The following is a 24,280-nucleotide window of genomic DNA, read 5'->3' as shown; positions in this document are numbered from 1 at the left end:
GCTTCTTTAACATTCATTCCAGCTTCATTCCCCTTCTAAACACAAGCGCAAATAATTTCAGTGGTTTTCACCTTTCTGTAATATAAGATATACTATAAGGTATCTTGAGTTTTGACTGCCCACATGGACAGTCATTACTTTGAGGCTGTTTGTGTAACACTACCTACTTTCCTTCATGGCACTTTGTGATTCATAGCATTGCTAAATTTTTTTTTAAGATGAGCACATATCATTTTTGAAGTACATCAAAGCAACAAACAAACAATAAAAAGGCAAAACAAGATACCTCAGTACTCAGTTGACTTGCTGTCATTCATTTCTAGAATGTCAGACTAACTAGTCATCATTATCTTTATTTTGAGCTTAACATTCATAGAGAAAGGGGACTTTGCTAATGGTTAAGCTAATAATGAGCAATTTTCCATTATCTTATATTACAAAAATTATACATAATTTATATAAATGTTTTATTAATTATTATTTATTAATATTTCAAATGTTATTACCCTTCCTGGTTCCCACTTCATATGCCTCATCTCCCTCTCCCCTCCCCTTTGCCTCTAAGAGGGTGTTCCCCCACCCCTCACCCACATCCACCTCATCCCTCTAGCATCCCCCTTTACTGGGCATCAAGCCTCCACAGGACCAAGCACATCCCCTCCCACAAAGGCCAGACTAGTCTCTGTCACATAAGTAACTGGGGTCACAGACCAGCCTACTCTTTGGTTGGTGGCTTAGTCCCTGGGAGCTCTGAGGAGTCCAGCTAGTTGATACTGTTGTTCTTCCTATGGGGTTGCTATCCCCTTCAGCTCCTTCATTCCTTCTAATTCTTTCATAAAGGTCCCTGAGTTTAGTCTAATGGTTGTCTGTAAGTATCTGCATCCATCTCAGTCAGGTGCTGGTAGAGTCTGTCAGAGGACAGCCTTACCAGGCTTCTGTCTTCAAGCACAAAATGGCGTCAACAATAATGTTAGGGTTTGGTGCCTGTGCATGGGATGGATCCGAAGTTGGGGTCAGTCTCTGATTGGCCTTTCCTTCAGTCTCTGCTCCATTTTTGTCCCTGCTTTCCTGTAAACAGGAACAATTCTGGGTCAAAATTTTTGAAATGGGTGGGTATCCCTATCCCTCAACAGGGGGGCATGTCTATCTGCTGGAAGTTCTCTCTTCATGTTCCATTTTCCCACTGTTGGGCATTTCGGCTAAGGTCATCCCCATTGAGTTCTGGGAGCCTCTCACATCCCTGGTGTCTGAGAGTTTCTAGTGGTTACCCTTGCCCCCATCCCACACTGTTGCAAAATTCTATTCATTCTCCTGGTCCTCTGGGTTTCTCTCCTGTCTTCCCCCATACTTGATCCCGTACCTCTTTTTCTTCCCCCTCCCCTTTCCCACCTCAGGTTCCTGCCTCTCTCAGCCTCCCATGATTATTTTGTCTCCCTTTCTAAGTAGGATTGAAACATCCGCACTTGGGGCTTTCATCTTGTTAAGCTACATATGGTCTGTTTGTTGTATAATGGGTTTCCTGTACTTTATGGCTAATATCCACTTTTAAGTAAGTGCATGCCATGTATGTCCTTTTGGGTCTGGGTTACCTCACTCCGGATGATACTTTCTAGTTCCATCCATTTGCCTGCAAAATTCATGATGTCCTCATTTTTAATAGCTGAGTAGTATTACATTGTGTAAATGAATCACATTTTCTGTATCTGTTGTTCAGTTGAAGGACATCTGGATTGTTTCCAGCTTCTGGTTATTATAAATAAGGCTGCTGTGAACATAGTGGAGAAGTGAGACTCCAGAAAACTAAATAACTCAATTAAAAATGTGCTACAGAGCTAAACAGAAAATTCTCAACTAAGGAATCTCAAATGGCTGAGAAGCACTTAAAGAAATGTTCAACATCCTTAGTCATCAGCAAATTAATATCAAAACAACCCTAAGATTCATCCTTGCACCAGTTAGAATGGCTAAGATAAAAAACTCAGGTGACAGCAGATGCTAGCAAGGATGGGGGAAAGAGGAGCACTCCTCTATTGCTGGTGGAATTGCAAACTTGTACAACTACTCTGGAAATGGTGGTTTCTCAGAAAATTAGAAATAGTTCTAACTGAAGACCCAGCTATACCACTCCTGTGTGTGTGTGTGAGATTCTAAAAATATAAAATTAGCATTCATATACTCATCAGTCATTTTGTGAAATAAAATTCTCCTAGAGATTTTGAAGTCTCAACTTGCCATTGATTTCTTGATTCTTTACTTATTGTTTGTATTTTCTTTTTTTCCTACTTTGAGAAAAATGTCTTTGTCTAAGTTATCTCATACTGCTTTATGAGAATTTAATTTGTCAATATTTGTGTACCTACAAGTACTCATACAGTTTATTTTTTAAGCTTTAAACATATTAGTTCATTATGTACATGTTCATTGCATATTGATATACATTCATCTATATGCTTATTAATTTTTATAGCACCTTATATTGTATTCTTGTGAGAATATTTCAAATTATTTCTAAATTGCAAAAGGAAAATTTTATATAGAAAATTCCACATCTTTGGCCAGGAGTGAATGATGCTGTCAGGAAATTTTCTGGTCATTGGTATGAATGCTTAGATATTTCAAAGATTGTTCTAGAAGTTAGTGCCACCTGAGTGAAACTGCTAGGTGTCAGAAGATATACATCATAACCTTTATGGAATAATGTGAGGTCCTATCCTGTTGTTTTTATAAACACTCCACAGCCTCTGCTTTTATTACTAGTTTTGTAAATGCCTCGAACAGATAGGCAATCAAGCAACCTGCATCATGCACAGAAAACAGTATTCCCCATCACCCCACCCATTCCTCCCTCTCTTGCATTTTTCTTCTAGCTTCCACAATTTTCTCTGAACCTTGGGGAGAGTGAAGTAGATGCTCCATTTATGACTGTCCATTCAACCACTCACTTGTCATCACTACTTTGACCAATTAGTTATAGTTGATAGCACAGTATTGCCTGCACTCTTAATTCTATCGATCTGACTTTGGGGAATGGAATTTTACAGTTGTTATAACTTGGTTTCTTATGATGTTTAATATGATTGAGGTTCTTTCACAAATAAGCAGGCTGGTTTTTCTTTTCTCCTGTTTACAAAATGAAATGCTTGTTCACATTCAACAGTCTACTCAGCCAGCCATGAAGCCTGTGGCTACACTGCTAATTTGCCAAGAAAAGCATGCTCACTGCAAGTCGGCTATAGGGGTAACCCAAGCTCTGTCATTGGAATTGAGGCCTGCTCCACAGGAGGAAATTCACTGCTGTTGTTTTGTTAAACAGACATGCCATGCCATCAAACTGTCTTCTGAATAACAATTTATGCTTAGAGACTAGTGCTGGTATCAGGTTTGCCTAGAGGACTTACCACTGCAAAAGTGCAAAGTTATTACTGCAGAGACTTTTATTAGATCAAAGTGACAAGAACAAGTGAGTGTTGGAGGTTATCATCTATGTCACCTCTTCCAAGGTTCAGGAAACCTTGTGGAAGCATGGTGGCAGGTCAATGTCAGAGCCAGAATGAGAAATGAAGTGCATGAGACACTATTGTTATATGGGTATGGTATGGCCATCGCACTCATGAACTTACAGACACCGTGATTACATATATTCAAAGCCTCCAAAAAAAAAAAAAAAAAACTGAGCCAGTCCTTATCTATCAGAGGTGAGGCAGAGGCTTATAAGGATTACTGGTTTCTGATTATCTATAGAGTTCTATATCTATTATCTATAGAGTTCTGATTATCTATATTATCTATAGGTCGCTGGGACAGAGAGAGCTTCCTTCCTCAGTGATGGAGCTGCTGGTAGAGCCCTCATGCTCCCCTAAATAATCTCTCACCTCTCTCACCGGAGAATGAGCAAGAAACTCTAGTGAAATTGACTGGGTCATAACAAAGAAAGCAAATCAACCAATGTGCTTTGTCTATCCCTGGGGACTGGAGAGCGTGCTTGCTCAGCATTTTAGAGCTCCCAGGTTTGCTTACCACTACTCACATCTGACATCTTACTCTGGGCTGTAACTCCAGTTTTCTGGGGCATCCAGTGACCTCTTCTAGACTCTGGGGAGACCTTTCATTCACGTGCACACACCTATGCACAAAATCACATAAATATATGTAATTAAAAATACCCCCCCCCCCAAACGACAAAAGAGACGTGAAGGAGAAGGAACTTAGGAAGTGTGAATGGGAGGGGCTAAGAAAAGGTAAAACTGCAGAACATATTCATAGTACAGTGTACGCTTGTGTTGTCATTTGAGACCCTTATGTATAATTCATATGTATTAATAAAACCTGAAGTTGTGTCTAAAATAATCATGTGTTTAATATATCTGACACTGATTCTCAGTTATATTAATTATAGATTTAATTTTATATTTTTCTTTATCAGGTTTTTAAGTCATCTTTCTTCATGCGTTTGTGACTTAAGCTGTATATCTAAGACCTGTACAGGACCCAATGGGTCATGTTTGCAATCCTGGTGTTTGAAAGGCAGGAGCTAGAAGACCATAATGAGTACCAGACTTGTCTCAAAAATCAAATCAAACCAAATGAATGGATAAATAAAAAATAAACAAACAAAAGAGGGACAAACAGAATGTTCTAAGCATATCTCTTTCTGGGTTAACTATACTATTTGGTGTATTTATCAATTTTACTAAATATACATTGTTTCAATTACTATGGCTTTATAATGACTTATTACCAATTTTAAATCTTAATTACAAATTTTGAAATTACTTTAACTTTTAAGGTTTTCACTGAAATTACTTTAAATATGTGCTATGTGCATATATGTGTGCACATATATATATATATATAATTTAAAATTTTCATCCATGATATGACATATATCTTAATTTAGTTAGATCTTTTAAAATATCTTTTAAGATAACTTTGTAGACTAATACATAAAGGTCTTTTATAAATTGGTAGGCATTATTTTTCAGATCTATATCTACCTGTCGCATTTAAAAATAAAATCAAAACTTATTTTCTTTAAATTCACTATATTATTTAACATTTAACTTTTTCCATTTCGTTGTCTTACTATGTTCTAATTTATGTGATCTTTTTCTATTAGTTTATTAATTTGTGTTGATCTTCAGTTCTGATCAGTTGTATTTTCTAACTCCATATGGAAGTTCCAATTTCTGCTTTTATGTGCTCAATTTATAGATTTTTAAGACATTTTTTCAAATCTATACAGTCTTTAAGTAATATTGTTGTTTTAGGCTCTGCTATTTGAGGCTGGTTTTTATTGTTAATGTTAAGGCAATGGAAGAGACGCTAACTACAGACCCTCTCTGTGAACTTCATGTCCTTATGATTTTCTGTCACCCTCAACTCTGAACTCTGTTTCTTGAGTGGAGAAATACTTGGATGCTGATGCTGTGTTCCCTAGAGAAAGCCATCCAGAAAGTTTGTAATGAGATCACAACGATACAAAAAATCAACTGTGCCCCTAGCTCTCAGAAACTGTAATATTTGCCCTCCATCCTTTGTCCAGGTTGGAACAAGCAAGATTTCTTCTATTCTTTCACTCAATGGGTTTGCTTTCCATGCTTCCTTTCTGTTTTAAGTACAGCCACTCAATATTCATAATCTGTTTCTTATTAAACTTCTTAGCTTGGATTTCTAGACTCTAAGGTTTTTCTCTAGCCTACAGCAAACATTAGAAGGTGCTGATAGATTCATCACCCGTGTATTGAATAGATCAGGTTGAGCATAGTTATGAGGCAGATTGATACATTGAATAGGATAAAGGCTTTCTTCCTTCTAAAGCTTGTTCTTCATACAGTCACAAACAATACATTAAATACAAATGGTAAATAGTAGGAGTTAGGCGCATACCATTTATGCTATGTGGTTCCATTGATATGATCTTTTGAACAAAACTAACGCCTTTATGAGAACTAGTGAAGAGATGTGAGGAATGGCTTTTGCCTCCACATGCATGCACATGTGCACACTCATGGACAGCCACATGCAGACACATGCAGTTGTACATACCTAACACACATATGCACACATATGTGCACACACACACACAAACACACATTTGTTAAGTAATTTTTTGCTCCAAATTTAACGCAGTGTCCTGTGTTTTTTTCTCTTGTGATACAGATGCTTAACTGAGAGGAAAGGAGACAGATACACGTGAGAGGGAGAATTATCTGCATGATTCGCAAATCACAACTTTAGAAACTGTTGCCTGGGTGGGGTTTCCTCTCTCAAGGAGAGTGAATCTCAGCCTAAATCCTGACGTTTGACCTCAAATGCTGCCAGCTGCAGCAAGAGCAGAGATTCTCATGTTGGTACTTCTCATGGATTCTCTTTTTTTCTTTCTGCTTCCTGACATGGGATGATTCAGTGTCCAGCTGCTGGAGTCACACATCTTGGGTGGAATCACTGTGTATTCTATAAGACATGGGGAGCTTGAGACCAACTTTCATTAAACTTCCCCTTTCTCATTGACAGTTTAGGAATAATGACATTACCTAAATGAAGAGTTATTGCCAGGATTTGAGACGTACGTATAGTCAGTTTTAATAAAGAAACAGCATTCATCTTCTATTTATCTTGATGCCACCTTAGTTTCTCCTTAGACTATTAGCACTATGTATTTCATCTCACATTTCCATTTTCCTACTCTCACTCCCCTTTCTACCATGCTTTAGTCCAAAGTAGATGGTGGCAAAATGCCCAACTACTTTTATGATCTCAGAGAGTGTTCTCACAGTGGAATAGAAGTGATAGTATGATCTAATGAGAGAGAAAAACCTTCTACAATATCCTGCCCAACAGTCTATGGCAGACTCTACTTTAAAATAAAAGACATCTGATGAGGTTGATGAGACAAGTCTGTGCCTGCCGTATAGAGAAAGTAGCATCTGAAGAAGTTACAAATGGCTGCCTATAGGGGCATGGCCAGGCTAATTGGTGTGTTTTCATAGCCTGATAGTTTTGGGATTGGCCTCTCTGGGGCAATGGGTAATAAAAGGATGGATACATGTATGGAAAACGTGGGATTGGGGAAACCATGAGCTCTGGTGGAGGTGCACCGGCAGCCCTGAGACCCAACATGTTTATTATATACACCTGAACAAGGAGGTGGCTTAGCTGATTTTAATAGTGGCTCACTATAGAGGATGAGTCTCAGGATGCAGTCATTTGGAAGGAAGAGGCTGTTTTTTGATCCTTTCTGTTGTATTAAATATTTAATCTCAAATCAGGAGTTTCTACCACACCTTTTATCATTCAGGTCGCAGATAAAAAGACCCACAATCTTTGTGTTTATAATAAGCCTTAATCAGCACTAGAGCTTGGCAGATATCGATCTACCCTCTAATCTATTAGAATCTACTTCCTCACCAATAGCCCCAAATTATAACTTGGTATGTTCCATTTAGACTGCTCTTAACTCCAACTGGCCAGCCCGTATGGCCATGTATTTATAACTTACCTACTTCATGGTGTCTTTCCTCTCTCCATCACTCTCTCCTCCTTCCTTGTGGTTTCCTCAGACCCCGCCTATCTCTCTTCTGTCCAACTATTGGCTGTAGGCATTTTTTTTTCCTTTCACCAATCAGCGAGAACATTTGGGGAAAGTTTACATACTGTCACTTGTGTATGTTCAGATTCTCTTGTCCCTGTGGGCAACAAGGCCTTCAGGGCCAGTATTTAGCATTATAATACATTCCAAAAGATCAAACCTCAACACTTTCTGCACATACTGTCCACATCAGTACTGAGAACAGTGGAAGACCTTGCCATCCCCATGGATCTGAAGCACTGGACACTTGACAAGTTGTGTTTATGTCATGAAGACTTCATTTATACAAGGTTATACTTGGTCCCTACAGTATGTACCATTTATTATTTGTATTGTCTGATCTTCAGGTTTCAATCTGTTGGCTTATATTAGTTATGAAGCTTCATGGGCAGATAAAAAGAAATGTTAGGATATAATTGCAATCTCCAAGCTGTTTCTTTTTGTCATAACTACACAGAGACAGACATAAAGACACATAAACAGATAACACACACACACAGAGAGAGAGAGAGAGAGAGAGAGAGAGAGAGAGAGAGAGAGAGAGAGAGAGAAACATAGTCTTTAACCTAAAAACAACTAATACTTATACTTACATGTTACAGAATCATTATAAAGAATAAAAAACTGAATTAAATAGTTTCTGGTTCAAAGCAAATATTCAATACAGGTAGATTTTTTTTTCTCAAGCATTTTGGTGAATTAACCTGGAGGTGGGAACTGAGAATAGACAGGAAAGGACACCCTGAAGCTGCTTTTTCACTTCTTGGAATAGTGTAACTTCTATCTCTTTGGGAAATGGTAAGAGGCCAAAGTGGGAGGAGAAAAGATCACGTTGTGTTTTTGTGCTAAGCAGAGGACTACTAACCTATTTTATTTGAAGTTCCGTTTCCAGATCACAGAATGTGGTAATTAGCACTCTCTTAGTGACACTTCTCTAAGTGGATTACAGATTGCTGTTGTGCTATGTACAAAGCTTATTGGATAAGTGTCTTTAGGAAAGGGGAAGGCATTAGTCTTTATAGATCAATAGAATAATAAATTGTGTTTTGTTCCTTACCTGAATCTAATGTTTACCTTTAGGATACACGTTGAACCTGCTCATTGCTTCTCTGGTGCTCACTACTTGCAATATCATAAAACAGCTACTATCTTCATGGACTTTAACTCTCCTACTTCTCTGATAGATGAATGTCATGAGTGGAGAACACATAAAGCTGAAAGAAGATACAAGCACATGACAAGGGGCAAGCCATCTGTAGACAAGCCTTTGCCAGTACTCATGAAGCAGGATGTGAACCCCAAACAGGTAGCCAAACAGAAACATTTTGTCTAGTCCATGAACACATTTCTTATTCCCTCTAACATGCCCTCACAAGAATTGCCTGTTTCCCACATGCAAAGCTAGGTCTCTCACTACAAACTAAAGAACAACTGCAGATGTTTTAATTAATAACAAGTTACTGATTTTCTATTCCATTCATTTCTCTTCAGTCCCAAATGTGAAAATTTGGCTTAAGCTAGTAAAAAAGCCATGGTGGATCCATCCACCAATAATAAGGGTAGTAGTAAATAGTAGAAGGGTGTGTCTTCTTTTCCTTGCTGCTGCTGCTGTTGTTGTTGTTGTTGTTGTTGTTGTTGTTGTTCTTCTTCTTCTTCTTCTTCTTCTTCTTCTTCTTCTTCTTCTTCTTCTTCTTCTTCTTCTTCTTCTTCTCTCCTCCTCCTCTTCCTCCTCTTCTCCCTTTTCTCCTCTTCCTTCTTTGTCTTTTCCCCCTTTCTCTGACAAAATTGCTTCTATTGAGGCAACAGCCTTCCAACATTGTGAAAGATTCTAATTTCACCATGGGAATGAGAATATATATATAAATAAAATGCTATTTTGGTGTCACCTTAATTTTCCTTCACTGTTGGAAAATGAATTATTACTAGAAATAAAACTAATTTTTTAGTATTCCTTGTTCACACTGATAGGCTATGGATAAAGCCATCTCCTCTTCTCTTTCCTTTTATTTCAATGCTGGTTTTACATGCAGGAAAACATCAACAAAACCTTTGTAATAATGAGGTTAATATTACCCCTTCCCAGTGGGATCAGTAGTTTTTCTATAGAATTATGTTTCATGGAGGTATGGAAATGATTTAACAAATATGCTGTTTCCTATGTGCTGGGCAGTCTGTTAGCAACAGTAACGTGGCTGAGGCTATTCAGAAGGAATGAGTAATTCAAGGTCAGAGATGAAGCCAAATTGCTAAATGATTCTAATTTCTTCACTAACAGTGAAAAGAATATATTACTTTCAGTAACCTCCCACACAATTGAGTATGTTGATACATGGATGTAGATAAAATGTATGTGGTTTGCGTGGGTTGCTTTTATATGTCTTATAATTCTTACATAAATATGCCCAGCCTGGCTTTTGTTAATTGCTGTTTAGAGTGATGGTGATTAAAGTAAATACAGGAGTACAAGCAGGAATGCTTTAAAATAACAGCCTAATCATTACTAATTCATTTTACATTTATTGTGGTATTAATTCTAATGAACCTTCTTGATATTAATGTTAGTGTTATAAGTACTCAGATTGAATTTTTCACTCTGAGTCAGTATTAATTAAATGAATGGTTATTATTACCTGCGTAATGAGCCTGGAAGGAATATTATTTTGTTGTTTGTAAAATCAATAGCAATGCTTTAGTAGTAAAAGCATGTTCTTATTCTTTGGTGTTGATTATCAGTGCTTCACTAATTAAAGTGTGCTTATTGTGCAGTAACAGCACAGTGATACTGTCCTGTAGCTTTCAAGCTCATGACCTATAAGATAAACTCGAGAGACTTGTCTTTCTCACCAATTAGAAATTCTAGGAAAGTAGTCCTGAACTGAATGAAAAGTCTTAGTTTTTGTAATTTTGTTAAGATTGTAACCAATGTGGAAAATGAGTGCTATGAAAGCTTAAAAATATGCAAATTACCATCATTGTTTAGGACAAAATGATGTAGGGGACACTCTATGTAATAATGTACAATAAGAAAGTATAAGGTTGATAGAATAATTGTTAATATTCATAGCCATTTCTTTACATTAATTATATTTACTGCCAACATCATTCTGAATAAGAAGCAATTTGTTTAGTTAGCTGCAATAAAAATATTTAGAAACTGGGCATGATGGTAAATGCCTACTAATTCTAGCAGTCAGCAGATAGACTACTGGAAAGTTCAGGGGCAGCCTGGGTTACATAATGAGAGATTGTCTCAAAGACAGAAAATAGGAAGAAAGAAACAAAAAGAGAAAGAAAAGAATGACAAACAGAAACAAACAAAGAAGGAAAAAATAACGGAGAGGAAGAAAAAAGCAAACAAACAATGATAACAGAAGAAAGAAAATTTTAGAAATTTTGTTTGACGTGGTTGAGTGCTTGCTCTACTATTCTTCACAATGTGACTTCACAGTAGTCTAAGACTAAGTATTGTTATTTGCTTGTTTATTTGATGCAGCATTCAAAGCTGACCTCAAATTTAATGCATAGTTGAGGATAACTTTAGACTTCAGATCCATCTGCCTCTGCTTCTCACATACTACTCGGTTTTAAGTGTTGTTGTTCATAAAACAAGAGTAATAAATATGCTTGCCTCATAGTTAGGAAGAACCTTCCTTAGTAATTGGCACAACCAAGGCTCCCTACTTGCATTAACACGTCCAGTTATTCTAAACAGCTGATGAGGAATGAGGTGGGGACAGATTACGGGCCTGTTCAAAGTCAAGGAGACATTCAGGCAATGTGGAAGGTACTTGGCTGCAGAGTATAGGAGTGAGCAGCAGTGATGCAAGGGTCGGAACATCTACTTGCAAACAACTCATATGTGAATGGTAGCAAACCAGTTATAGCAGAGCAGATACTGAGTTTCCCTGGGGTTTTATTGACTTAACAATAGAAGAAAAGGAAGATCAAGAAAGCTCAAGAAAAATAAAATCCTGGAACATGGCGGAACTTGACCATACAATCTGCATCTTGTGAAGAACCCGAGGCAAATGTTACAAATGGTGAGGCAATTCTGAGAACTAACTTACCCAATGTAGGACTGTATTTTCATCCCATTTCAAACATCTGTGTTAACTGACAGTTCTACTTTGTTCATGAATTAACACGAGATATTGAAAGCAAAGCATAGTAATTCTTGAAAAGATATCCCTTATATTATTTTTTAAATTTAAATAGAAGTAAGATGGCTGTCAAAATTTATAAGATATATACTTTAAATGGCTTGTTTGAAATAAAAATTATAATATATACATATATATATATATCAAAAAATATTACTGCAAAATATTAGTAGATTAGATCTTATTTAATGTGCAATGCCACATGAGAGTTTTAATACCCAGAATGTGATTTTTTGCTAAAAGAATGGAAAGTAGGTTTTATAATGATTTAATAACATACAAAAAACATTTGCTCTCATTTAGTTGTAATATGATTGCATTTTCATTAGAATATGAAGTACATTTTACCACATTTTGAAAAATTAATCTTAATGAATCAATATTGTTAAGTAAGATCCTAATACATGTGTCAAATAAATACTCAGTTAATTTATGGTTTCCAAAGTTTTAATGCATAAATGACCTCCAGTATAATTTAAATCATGGTATAAATTTCAATATTTTTAAAATAATTAAACACAAAGGAAAAAGTAATAGTGGGAAACAGCAAATGGATAGAAATTTGGTAAAATGCAGATTAGGATTTATCAGAACAACTCTGATTACTCAGGGCTGGATTGAGTATTCCCAAATCTGACAAAGTCAAACAGTATATGTGTTTGAAATACAGTGTAGGATACATGTGATGCTTTGTTCAATTCTAATACAAAAATAAACGTTCTCTGTCAGGACTGCTCCCTCTTCCCTTTCTTTTCTCTCTTATTTATCCTTTCCTATTTACCATCTACTGACCTGTAGTTCTTAAAGAAAACTGAACTTTCTCTCTCTCTCTCTCTCTCTCTCTCTCTCTCTCTCTCTCTCTCTCACACACACACACACACACACACACATTACAACAGTAGTGAATTGTTTTATGTTTGTAGTAAAAGAGGTGAGATAGATGAAAGGGCAGTTCAGTCATGTTGTGGGGATAGGAAGACATTTAGAGTGGCTTTATGGAATTAAAGACTGTTTTGGAGTTTTGTAATAAAGAATAGACATGTGATTTAGTTTGCATAGTTTTCTCAACTGTTCTTCATCATGCCTTACTGTTTAGAATAGTACATGAAACACTCCCTGGGATTTCAGGTCAGACATTGCTGTTAAACTCATTTTACAGAAGGAGGCAAATCTCTGAAATGTAGCGAATTTTCAAGCTAGTTAAATTGTTCCTGTGTCGATGTACATTTTGTATGTTAATAACATTTACAAATTTTTAAAGCCAACCTTTTTTGTATAAGGGTAAAAGAAAAATGAAAAGACAAAAGCTAAAACAGAGCCTTTCTTCAAATATTAAAAGCAAATGGCAGTATTGTGCATATCCTATGAGTAAATCTGAAATATTAGAATAATTCTGCTTTTGCTCTCCACTCTGAGTTGTTAAAGTCTTTGCTTTCATTGTTCTAAAACCAACACTGAATTTTTCTTTTGATCCTAACACCTCTTTTTTGAATCCAAATGTAGCAAAGGGAGAACCTAAAGACCATGTAATCATAATAGCTATGGTTATTTAAAAATAATTGCTTCCCAGGGATATCTGATTCAGTAATTATCTGCAATAAGTTTGGGATCAGCTATTTGTTTCTTGGGCTGAGTGGGTGTTTGATATTTTAGAAGCATGGATATTTCTACCGATAAACACAATGTGGTCTGATAGAGTTACATAGAACACACAGCACTGACACAGCCTCTCACGTGAGTAGTGCTATTATTCACTCACAGTAAACGACCATGGCACTTTGGCAGCCATTGTCTTGAGCCTATCTGAGCACAGAGTTGAGTGACAAATAAAAAAACACCAAAAATATAAATGAATCTACAAATTAACTCTACCATAGGCACTCTTAAGCTTGGTTTTGTGTCTTTTTACTAAGCGTTATATTTTATTTTTCCATTATACTTTCCAAATATTAACATTATTCCTTTCTGTTCTGTCTGCCCCTCTCATCTAGCTATCTCTATCTATCTATCTATCTATCTATCTATCTATCTATCTATCTATCTATCTATCTGTAATCTGTCATTTTTCTATCTATCTGCCTACCTCAGTTATTTTTCTATTTCTGTGATAATATAAGTTGACCAGAAGCCACTTATGGAAGAAAGCTGGTTTTGGCTTATGGCTTCAGGAATTTAGAGTTCATAATGGTGAAGACAACATTAAATCAGGTCAAACAGTACCACCAACTTGGGACAGCATGTTCTCTCTCTCTCTCTCTCTCTCTCTCTCTCTCTCTCTCTCTCTCTCTCCCTGTTCTCTTTTCCTCCCTCGTTCCCTCACTTCTTCATTTTATATATTTTAGAATACATTAAGAATGCACTTTGAGCCTTTAGTGTTTAGTTTAAGGTTCCCGTGAAGCTTGGAAGTGGCGAGTATTACATGAACATTTACATGTATTCTCTTGTCCAACTTCCACTCAGTTAAGTGTTAGAGCATCTCCTTAGTCTGCAGTACAACTATAATCTTGTAAAACATTAGAGATGGAGACAAAAGACTATCACTGTTTTTGTTCACTGACTAATGTATAACAGGGATTCAAAATGGTGAGTGGTCTTACACATTGTTTGCCAGGTAGATATAGCATTTGTATGTAGCCAGAATTACTACGTAGCCATTGCTATCCACTGCCCAACTCCTTTGGCAGCACAACATGAATGTTGGAGTTTGATTGCATGGAGTTAAAAGACACTGGACTATCAGGTGTTACCTCTACGTTTTAAATGAGTGGATGTCTTTACCAAGACTTGGTACCTGTTGTAACACATAAAAGTATGCAAAATCTCTTTGTATTGATTGAATAATATTATTATATGATGTGCAACATACTATTTTTAATTAGTGAATTATTCTTTATCTTTTTTCACCAAATATATAGCTAGCTAAAGCGAACTATCATGCACAATACAAGTCAGTGCATCCATAGGCTAAATTCATTGAGTACTGTTTTACAGATATAATAATCTTTATAAGTCTGAGCATAAATCATAAATATTTGTGCCTGATTACAGGATAGTGGTGGTCTTGCATGACAAATGAAGCATTGAAAACCTTTAGATGCTATACTGGGGGACCCAAAGATTTGCTTCTCCTCCACCCATCCCCTGTTGAATAATCTTACTGCCAGCTTCCTGCTGGTCCTGAAGCAAGCAACACGTCAATCTCCCCCACACACACACTTTTAAAATCAGTTACTTAGAAATGGTTAATTCTCTATTTCAGCCTGAATAACCACTAGAAGTAAAGTAGTATCACCTATTTAATCTAGTCTCTGACATAAAGCCTCGATTAAAAAATAAAGGGCAGTATGAAAACAATGTGCCCCTGTCCATAGCACTAAAAACTGAACTTGATAGTCAGCAATTTATTGGAGTCTGGGAAAAAATATCTTTAGTTACAGAGCTATCTGATTTCTCTTTAAAATTTGTTTCAGTTGATATGCTGAGCATAACCGGGACCCTCTGAATACTTTATCCTTCAAATAGAAACATGTAGCTGAATAGCTACTGTAAAATGAAGGGTTTCCCCTTGAGATCATCTCTGGTACTGGTATAAACAAATTAAAGAAGACTATGTGTTCTAAGGTGTACAGAGGAGACTTTATTTGGTATTTATTTTTCTTCATCCATTCTATGATTATAACTCAGAAAAGATGATACACTTCAAGTCGGGTAGTTAGTGTCACACAGCTTGAATAAGGAGCGACAGGTAGACTGGACACACTTTGTTGTTTTGCATGTGTCCTTTCCTCTACATGGGGACTCTTCCCTGTAGACACTGTAGGCTGCTGCTTTGCCACCAGGCATTTCTCCTTTCAGTAAACTTTCCATGCTTTCACTGGGAGGAAGCCTTTTTCTTTCTTAATCAGTTCTTGCCCCAGGTGAGATCACGGCTATGCCTAGTCACCTAGGGCAATCCATTCTTTGATTTGTTCATAATTAACTTGGTTAAACACATGTGGATCATCTTGGTATAAGGCACTTATATCTGGAACAAATTCTAAAATCACCAGGAAGTAAGCATATTTTAGTTCAGGCAGCCAATGTAATAGCAAGTGAGCCTGAAGCTACTTTCGGCCTTTCTGTGCATGCTGAAGACTGTTTTAGAAGATTAAGCCAACACAGCTTGCAGTTTGGAGAGGATAGAATATCCTACTTGAGGCAAACCATGCCTGAAATCTTACCTGGCTTGCTCTTGTCGAGTTTTTAAGTTGACTAATGTCATTTATTTCAAAATCATGTTAAGAATCTTATGCTCAAACAAAATAGTTCTTCTTGATGCACCATCTTTCTCATCTCAGCATCAGCAGCGGCACGTCCTCCTTGATGCTCTGACACAACAATAACCACAAACACCATAACCATTCCTTGCCTTCTCCAGGTTGGGACCGTTCTTAGTCATGAAGAAGTCTCTATTTTTTGATCCTTTTGTGGGATTTTGCACTCATAAATGTCATTATTGAGTTAATACTTGTGTCTCCTTTAATGAGAACAATGATGGTGAAGAAGAAATGGTAGTCAATACTTTGATTATATTAAACACACACCTTCTCATATTTGAAAATTAAGGAACCACAACAAAGGAGAGATCTCATACTAGCATTTTAGCAGGCATCAAGGACGACATGCTGCTGCTGCTGCTGAGATGAGAAAGATGGTTCATCAAGCAGAACTATTTTGTTTGAGCATGAGATTCTTAACATGATCTAGATCTAAAAGCTCTAGAACAAAAGAAGCAAGCACACCGAAGAGGAGTGGATGGCAGGCTATAATCAAACTCTGGGTTGAAATCAACCAATTAGAAAGAAAGAGAACAATACAAAAAATCAACAGAACCAAGGGCAGGTTCTTTGAGAAAAATTAAAAAAAAATGGACAAACCCTTAGCCAAACTAACTAAAAGGCAGAGAGACAGTATCCAAATTAATAAAATCAGAAATGAAATGGGGAGACATTGAGGAAATAAAAAAATCATTAGGTCTTACTTTAAAACCTTGTACTGCACAAAATCGAAAAATATAAACAACGTGGATGATTTTCTAGATAGGTAGCAGTACCAAAGTTAAATCAACATCAGGTAAACTATTTAAATAGTCTTATAATCCCTAAGGAAATAGAAGCAGCCACTAAAAGTCTCCCAACCAAAAAACAAACAAACAAACAAACAAACAAACAAACAAAACCCAGGGCCAAATGGTTTTACCACAGAATTCTACCAGACTTTCAAAGAAGAGCTAAAACCAACACTCCTCAAACTATTCCACAAAATATCACCCTGATACCTAGATCACACAAAGACTCAACAAAGAAAGAGAATTTCAGACCAATCTCTCTTATGAACATTGATGCAAAAAAATACTCAATAAAATACTTGCAAACCAAATCCAAAAAAATATCAAAAACAAACACCATGATAAAGTAGACTTCATCCCAGGGATTCTTCAATATATGAAAATCCATCAATGTAATCCACCATATAAACAAATTGAAAGGAAAAAAAAAAAAAACACTATCATCTCATTAGATGCTGAGAAAGCTTTTGACAAAATCCCACACGCACTCATGTTAAAAGTCTTGGAGCTATACAAGGCCCATACCTACACACAGAGACAAGATGTAACAAGATTGGGGGATACCCAAGGGAACCTCCACTCTCTCAGAGGAGAAGGGGAGGAGGGATGAAGGGAGGGACTGTGTGATGGGGAAATGGATAAAGTGGGGGCATCTATCTGGATGTAAAGTGAATAAATAAATTAATGAAATAAGAAAGCAAAAGATCAGGAAGAAGAAGAGAAGGAAGGAGAAAGAGGAGGAGGAGGAGGAGGAGGAGGAGGAGGAGGAGGAGGAGGAGGAGGAGGAGAAGGAGAAGGAGAAGGAAGGAGAAGGAGAAGGAGAAGGAGAAGGAGAAGGAGAAGGAGAAGGAGAAGGAGAAGGAGAAGGAGAAGGAGAAGGAGAAGGAGAAGGAGAAGGAGAAGGAAGGAGAAGGAGAAGGAGAAGGAGAAGGAGAAGGAGAAGGAGAAGGAGAAGGAGAAGGAGAAGGAGAAGGAGAAGGAGAAGGAGAAGGAGAAAGAATTACCTAGCCAAGATATCGATTGGTTACACAATCCTTTAATGATCTTTGGCTTAAGTGAAAAGAAATATTTGGAGGCTTCCTGAAGATGATGGATTACATCCACACACATACACAAGGACTGTTTGAACCTCAAGGAGTCAACCAAAGACTGTGAGAACATGTCTGCTATGGGGTAGTGACAATGGAACAGATCCGCTTTCAGTAGCACAGGAAGAAAAGAGACCTTTGAAAAAGAGAAGAGAGAGCGGTAGGCCAGCTGATTCTGGCGGGTTCTGTTCTGTTTCCTGAGAACAGAGGACTCTTTCCTGCGTGAGTGCATGCCACCAGAGGGCAGAACCAATGTAGGAAAAATCACTATCCTCCATCTCCTTCTCTAACCAGCATTTAAGAAGACCCTTGTTGAGTCAGTGGTTGGAGAGTCTCTCCAGACCTGAAAACCCAGAGAAAGTACGCCAGGAATGTGGGCTGCAAAATACTTCTAACTACAGTGGAAATTTAAAAGATCAGAATGGAGGCTAGTCACATAGAAGCAAGCCTGATACCTACCCCTGTATCAAGGACAGTTCAGAGGCCATCCAGACCTTTACCGGCTTTCGGATGTAGGCTGTCATTCCATCATTCCAACACAGAAAAGCAAACATTGTGCATCTTGTCCTCCATCACAGTAAAAGCAAAAGCAAAAACAAAACAAAACACATATCTCTGTTTATTTTTATATCTATAATCTATATTTATATCATCTACATCTATATCTTTGTATATCATCACAAAGGGAGAATTCAATATCAATACAAAGAGCCCCTCGAGTTCTTGAATTTAAGTAAGCAATATGTACTTTCATCAGTTCCCTATTACCAGTGAAATCTGAGGGACTTTTCACTTAAAAGTCCCAGGGCGTTTTCCCCTGAAGTCTGTGAAGACAGCAATGCCAGATCATTTACCTCTCCACTATCACATTAAAATGCATGTCACAATTCTTTAATTACCACCTCAATCTAATTCTCTAAGAAGTTGGTTCTAATTGCATTGTTGATATGCACGGATGCAAATAAGATGTTGGCTGTTTCCCTTGTAGCAAATGACTGCTTTTAATAAGTACCTATTCTCTTGTTAAAAGAGGGTGGGCTAGTGTCACTGTACCCCTGAAAATGGTGTCTCCCACACAAATGATAGCGGTTAAACCCAGAAACCAAAGAGTATATGCTTACTCACTCACAACTGCCCTAACATATACACCCATGTTCAGCAAAGCAGTGTTCACAACTAGGGCAGTGAACAAGCCTAAAATTCCCCTCTAGATAGGCACAAAGGAGGTGTGAATTGGACATTTGAGGAGAGATTCTTGCCAGAAGGTGTGTAGTGTGTAAAACAAACAGCCCCCAGCAGCTATATTCTCCTTTTGTAAAAAAGAACTTAAGGTTTTACTAATGTGGCTATGAGAACAAAGATAAGAAAGGAAGAGAAACGGAAGATGATGCAGAAAAAACTGTCAATCATGAATAGGGAGGAGCCATTTTCAAGGATGGAAAATAGTCATCTTGATACAGTGAGTGGCATCTGCCTCCCTTTTGGTAGCTGGCCCTGTTCTAAAGGGTGCAGTGGAGCTTTGCAAGGTCTCTACTGTGGTGGGAACTGGGGTAAAGGTTGCTTAGTGGAAGAGTTTGTAGACTGATTAACATTCATTTTTTTTTTAGGGGGCAAGAATTGGCCAAATAGAAGGTCTATAGTTTGTAAAATTACTTCTTCAAATGACATTTATATTTCCGTGGAGAGCTGGTGTCCCAGTTTGCTTTCTATTGCTGTGATAAAACATTCTGACCAAAAGCAACTTGGGAAGGGAAGGGTTTATTTGGTTTACGTTATGGCATAGTCCATCGTTGAAGGAAGTCAAGGCAAGAACTGGTGCATGGGGAATGCTATTTACTGGTTTGCTCCCCACAGCCCCCTCAGTTTATGTTCTTATATAACCCAGGGCCACCTACCCAGGAGAGGGACTGCTCACAGTATGCTAGGCCCTCTCTCATCAATCAAGAAAACCCTCCATAGACAAGCTCACAGGCCAATCTGATGGAGGCAATTCCTCAACTGAGGTTTCCTCTTTTCAGGTGACTCTAGCTTGTTACAAGTTGACAAGGAAAACTAGACATCACAAATAAGGGTAGATATTTCTTTATAGGAGTTTATCTCAATGTACACAAGTAGACACGAATTTTATTCTTCATTTAACTTGGAACACTGTTTTGTCTGCAAAATCATTTTGTTATAGAGACAGGATACATATATAGTCCTGTCACAAAAGTTTGCCAGTCGTCTTTTTTCTCTGCTGTTCTATGGGCTTGGAATGCCTCTGAACTGGTTGGGCAATGTGAGTGGCCAGAGGGGTTTTGGTTTTGTAAACTTGGGATTAGATGTGGCTTCAGAGGCCATGTTCACCAGCCAGCTTTTCTATTAGCTTCTAACTGAGTAGGACATACCTCGCTCCATTTTTCTTCTCAGAATTATTTCTTTAGTCATGTGAGCAATTTGAGGATTAACTTGACAACTGTTGGAAGAAATTATCTTCTCAAATGCTTAAAAAATCAGCATTACAAGTTGGCATCTAGCAAGTATGGTATTTGTTCATCCTGTAGAGTGGTTTCTATACGTCGATGCAGCGTGTGAAAAGGACTGAGTGACATTAGTCAGCATCTGTATTCATGCTGGTCCTACAACTCCAGATTTCATAACCTTTGGTCTTACTTTTTATCAATTGTATTTCTAAATAAAACACACAGATTTCTAAAATATTTTTTTAACAATCTCACATTACTTTTTGCATAACATCTATACTATCTGTGATCTGAAAACAATGAACGAGTACTGGAGGACATGCATAGGTGTATACAAGTACTACCTACACCATTCATACGAAGGAATCCATAGATCTGGGTTTCCAGAGGGGTTCTGAAAACAGCACTCCCAGGATTCTTAGGACTAGACTCCTGGCCCCTTGTCTAGCGTGCTGTTGGCAGACATTTGCAATGTGTACTCTCTTCAGCTGGGCATCCATTCTACCATCTACAGGCACTCTCTTCAGGATTTCTACACAAGCTGCAAGGTTCCTAGTTAAATCTAAATTTCAGAAAAAATAAAAAAAAAAAAAAACCCTGACATGTTAATGTAAATATGCCTCAAGTATTTCAGAGGACATACTAAGATACCATTGCTCATCTGAATTTAAATTTAATTGGATGACCTATTTTCAGGCACTGAAACTGGCAACTTAGGGAAAGAGAAACCGACACGGGGTCTCACTTCTAAATTCAGGGAGCCCTTGAATTCATGTGAGCCTGGGCTAGCCTCAATTCACAATAATCCTACTGCCTCCATTTCCTTAGTTCTAGGAATTACAGCTAGCACCACGATGTTCAGCCTTGAATATGGCAAATCTAATTCTCTCCCATATTAATACATAGTTAGCACTACCACACAACTTTAAAGCCAAGACATAACCTAGATATTCCCAATCAAGTTAAACATTTTCCCAGCCTGTGTTGGGCATGTTTAATACAGGATATACTTGAAAGACAACTTGTATCACTTATCACTATGTACAATAAATATGTACCAATAAATACTACATATAATACTCATAGTTTGTATCTGCATGTTATTGCTTTCTTGGTTCTCGTACATCAAGCTCTTGGTGTTGAGTCTAGGCTGACAAAGCTGTATTTCTCAAGTGCTTCTATTAAGTCTGACTTTGTCAGTTCTCCTTCAGTGAACTGCAGTGTGCCTTGTCCCTCCTTGCCAGAGCATCCAATGTTGATATCTGAATGTCTTAACTAAGCCTTTGTTTAGATAGGTGCCTCTTGGGACTTTTGCCCTGTGCTTTTCGCTACAGCAGCACATGCTTAAGGAGCTTTCCTTCCCCTGTGCCAGCTGCCACATTCAGAACAGTTTTAAAAAATCTCTAAGCCTTCTCTCACCTAAAGCTAAACCATTTATTTTTAAATGTCTGTATTTCTACAATTATATATCTTCATTAACTCAAGCACAATAACTTAAATGGAACCTGTTGTGTATACATTGCTATATGCAGGGAAGAAAAACACAACTTCTTATAGAAAGGGGTTTCAAAAGTAATTGAAATAGCCAGTCACTGTGAAAAAGACATAAGGAGAGTTTCTTTAATAAACCAACAGCAAACATGCTTCTAAAGTTTGTCAGCGTACCTTCTGAATCCTTTGATGTTTTATTATGACAACAAGCCCAATATTTATGCCTTGACTATTTGAAGCAAATCTCCTTCAATATATTCAATAAATATTTGATAAATATTTAATATTTAAATATTAAAGATATTCAATAAGAGTTTCATTCTAGACTTTTGCTTGACTCCTTTCCAGGCTTCCTTCTCATCTCATTTCTAGACCTTTCTGTCTTGTTTCTAGAATAAAACCAGCAAAAAAAAAATTCTTGAATTTCCTTGTCTTTCATTACCTCACTTTTGCAGAATAAAACTTTAGATATTAATCTGGGAATTATGGAAGTGACTTCATTAGGGTTTCCATTGCTATGAAGAGACACCATGACCACAGCAACTCTTATAAAGAAAAACATTTAATTAGGCCGGTTTACAGTTTCAGAGGTATAGCCCATAATCATGATGAGAAACATGGCGGCTTGCAGGAAGACATGGTGCTGGAGAAGGAGCTGAGAGTTCTACATGTTGGTTGTCAGGAAGCAGGAAGAGAGCTCTGTGCAACTGATTCTTCACTTAAGCATTTTAGACCTCAAAGCCAAGCTGCACACTTCCTGCAAAAAGGCTCTACCTCCTCCAATAAGGCCACACCTAAAGTACCAATTCCAATGGGTCTTTCCAACCATCAAAAGATGTTCTTTGAATTTGAGGAAGGAAAATGATAATGATGTGAATAACATACTGATGGGTTTTTACTTTGGGGGTTTTTGTTTGTTTTTGTTTTATTGATTGTAATATTTCAACCTAAAGAAGTCTTTCTTATTGTCTTTACCAAATGACCCCAAACACTGGTCTTGGCTGATTATCTAAGCATACTTGTCAGAGTTTAAGTGGTTCTTCAAGACTCTATCAAGAAGTTTAGAAGCAATTTTGATGAAGAAGGATCCATTAAAAGCTCTTCTAATACTTTTCTCCAAAATTGAATGTGACTATATCAGGAAAAACAAATTCATCACTATAATCCAACCAGGCAAAAGGTGCTCACTTGCATGTAGAGTTCTTAATAATCACCACTGTGATTGCACGCATCGAATGTTTTCAAAGAGGAGTCACTGAATTGGCAGTAAAGAAGAGTCAGTGGAGGCTTCCGAAGAGAGATGATATTGAAGTAGTATTTTTAAACAGTCAGAGCAGAGTATTCTGGGAGGTCACAGAGAGCTGCAAAAGTGACATTAACATATAACCAAAAGCAGGATGTGCACTTTGAAAACAATAAATACTCAGGTGGATACTAGCACGAGAACCTAACAGTGACTATGGTGATTGGGACAGGCAGTTATCAGGAGCCCTTTAAAGATGACTGGAGATAATATGCCCTACAGCTGGAATAGTAAGCTAAGGCCACACACATGACTTCTGAGATGTTTGCATTTTTTTCTTATTCCTCCTCCCTCTCCTCCTCCTTTCTTCCTTTTGTTCTTTTGTGAAGCAAAAATGGTAAATGAATCTTGTGGCAGTAACATTATGGCTTTTAAAAAGAAGAAATATCAATCATATTCAAGCAGAATTCACATACAAAAATAGTGAGAGGAAATCCCTGGTAATCATATCAGGCAAATGAGAAATGTACCAGTGATTATAATGAGAAAAAAATTATTATGTTTTTAATTGTCACTAATTCAATGAGGCTCCCTTATTTGACTGCTTTTGTTACTTTTTCTCAATTTGATCTCAAGTTCCAAGCAGGCTCTTTTAAAAATATGTCTTGTAGTTTTTTTGTTTTTTAAATTATTTGTAACATTAACCATCTCTTTCTAAAAATTCTCAGAGTTGTGTAAAAGTAATAGCTAGAACTTTTTAGAGCTAATATTAATAATTTTAGAAGCGGATGTACTCTTCAGACACCAATATATATTGGGCCAGCATAGCTAGAGGTGAGTCTGCAATCGCCACATTGATGAGAAGCAATTTCTCTTCAATGAAAATAGACATAGTTTGCATGTGCAAACTGCTCAGCGCACATGCTCTCAGAGGGCAAGGGTGAGGTCACTGCGGAAAGAAACACAATTCAGAGACTTCCACAATGACAAAAATTTGTTAGAACTTTGGTTTGGAGATAGAAATAAAGTATTTGTGAAAAGAGTACCCCTTGCTGCTCCAAAATGAAAACTACAATTATTTGCAAGAAGGAGTTCAGATCTATCGTGAAGAGGTCTGTGCCTTTCACAAATAATACTTTAG

Source organism: Arvicanthis niloticus, chromosome 25 (genome assembly GCF_011762505.2).
Source record: "Arvicanthis niloticus isolate mArvNil1 chromosome 25, mArvNil1.pat.X, whole genome shotgun sequence".
NCBI lineage: Eukaryota > Metazoa > Chordata > Mammalia > Rodentia > Muridae > Arvicanthis > Arvicanthis niloticus.
Note: the sequence above shows the minus strand (reverse complement) of the source record.